Below are 2,535 nucleotides of genomic sequence, written 5' to 3'. Positions count from 1 at the left end.
TCTTGGGTAACATGGATGAACTCCTAGGTTAATTTGGGTTTATCCTCCAACTTCACAATGATTCAGAAAGGCGTAGTATAGGCTCCTTTTTAGTTCAGGTTCATATATATCAACGTATATGATTACATTCTCATGCAATAACATCCATGATGAAGATGGGGGAGGGAAGAGAAACTGCGGGAGGCGGGGGAGCTAGTAATCATCGATTTTGATCGATGAAATCTCATTATAAATATTTTAATTTAATCAGCTTTAAAAAGGCATTTTGGATCGGCATTTAAAAATCAAAAGATGTGCTATTTCCATCAAATTCAATTCATTTTCCCAGCCCATACCTGGTCATGTGCAAAATTAAGTATCACGGTTTGAATGGCTCTATCAATAATTTTTATGATGTTCACTTAATCATTGCTAACCCTATAGTCCTTCTCATCACTTACCATCGTCACCTCTACCATCACGACCATCATTGAAGGAAACCAAAACCCCAAAAGAACTGTGGATTGAGTGAAAGGAGCAACATTAGTAGAACACATCAGTGAAAGTTTAAGGAAAATCGGGCAATCGATGCAAAAGTTATGAAATTTTAAGTTTGGATGTTGGAACCACTGGATGCATGACATCGTGTGTGGGCACAAGACAACATAAAGAAAACCAAAGAAAACAATTATGTTTTCACTTTTCTTGAGTAATGGAAGAGCATTTGATTAACCACTTTCAGAAAGTATAGGGGGAATGATTACTACCCTTAACATAAATTATGTCAGTATCAATTAAGTTGATGGAATGTATAATTTTATCGATTTTTTGGGGGGGTGGAATTCTCTTCACATTTTCTTTACATTGTTGCCCATCATGGTCTCTAGTAGTCTCTTTATTCAGTGATTACAACACAACAAATATATAAACGAAAAACTTTGCATCGATTGTCCGATTTTTCCTCAAACTTTCACTGATGTATAATGCTAATGTTGCTGCGTTTACTCAATCCATATTGGTCTTTGGGTTTTGGTTTCCTTTAATATCAACCAATCATCACTACCATCATTGCTTTTATTTGATTACCATGTACGACCATAAACATCATTACTATCATTTCACAACTGGATATCATCTTATCATCATCACCACGATTATCACTCGTATTACCATCGTATACATATCACCACAAGCAATATCTTCCACCACTATCAATACTTTTTTCGATGTCATCAATCCATCAACAACAACTTCACGAAATCCCTTTCAAAGTTGTCAGCATCATCATCATTATCATAAGTCTAAATAAGCATTGCGACTGGCAATATATTCATACTCGATCCCTCCCTCCATTGCCCACATGGCCTAGCACCCGTAATTGAAATAATGAAGAGAAACGATTGAATAGTAAAACACTGATTTGTTGGTTTGTTTGTTTGTTTGTTTGTAAGAACACTAGCTGCATTCACACGTACAAAATAGCTGGTTACCGCGAGCGCGCTCCAAAACTCGAGTTCTTGTTATACTCGCAACTTTTTATAAACTTCATGATCGATATATTATTATAGAAACAAACACCAGGCTTTAACTGGTATCAGATTCCCAGGTGGGTTCATGACTTTAAATGTGTATAAACCATTTGTTGTCGACTGGCACCCAAAAAAGGAAGCCATGCGTGATTTGTCTCGAAGTCGTGCATTATCGTACACATAGAGCTGTGATAGTAGTTTACCAGTATATGAAGTTTATCAATATCAGCATAGCCATATGTTTACTATATGTGAGAGAGAGAGAAAAAAAAATCAAACCCACAGCTCCGATTCTCAAGTACAACACATTTGTAGAAGAGATTTGAAACCATCGTTTTATAATGTGTTATTTGGCACAAAATAATTTCACTTATTTTTAATAATATTAATCGATAACCAAATTAAATCAATTTGCCCGATATTCAGCCAAATTTAAGATCTTTTCATTAAGTTGGAGCAACGAGCATTAGTTCAGAGTCACAGAGGCTACTTTCGAGTTTTTATGAAATACATTCATAGGAAACTGATAGCTATAAGTTTGAACGATGATAGCACCCAAAATATCATGGTTACAGTTCGTTATTGAGAAGGTTCTTTATTCCGTAGGTTCGTTATTCCAAAGATTCGTTATTCCGAAGTTCTTTATTCCGAAGGTTCGTTATTCCGAAGTTTCGTTTTTCAAAGGTTCGTTATTCCGAAGGTTCGTTATGGACCCTATTTCATTGTCGGATCAATGAACCTTCGGAATAACGAACCCTATTTCATTTTCGAATAAACGAGCCTTCAGAAAGCGACCATTATTTTTTTCGGATAAACGAACCTTCGGAATAATTAACCTGCGGAATAACGCCACAAATGTTCGGATTAACATACCCTTTTTGATTTCCGAATTAACGAACCTTCGGAATAACGAATATCCGAAACACACAAATTCCCTATACTTAGAGGTTTGTTAACCCTAAATTCAAGAAAGGTTCGTTAATCCGAACTTTTAAGTGACGTTATTCGGAAGGTTCGTTAGTCCGAA

Source organism: Diadema antillarum, unplaced genomic scaffold, assembly GCF_040938485.1.
Source record: "Diadema antillarum isolate AM-2024a unplaced genomic scaffold, OU_Dant_1.0 scf00000124, whole genome shotgun sequence".
Taxonomy (NCBI): domain Eukaryota; kingdom Metazoa; phylum Echinodermata; class Echinoidea; order Diadematoida; family Diadematidae; genus Diadema; species Diadema antillarum.
This window is presented reverse-complemented; position numbering follows the sequence as displayed.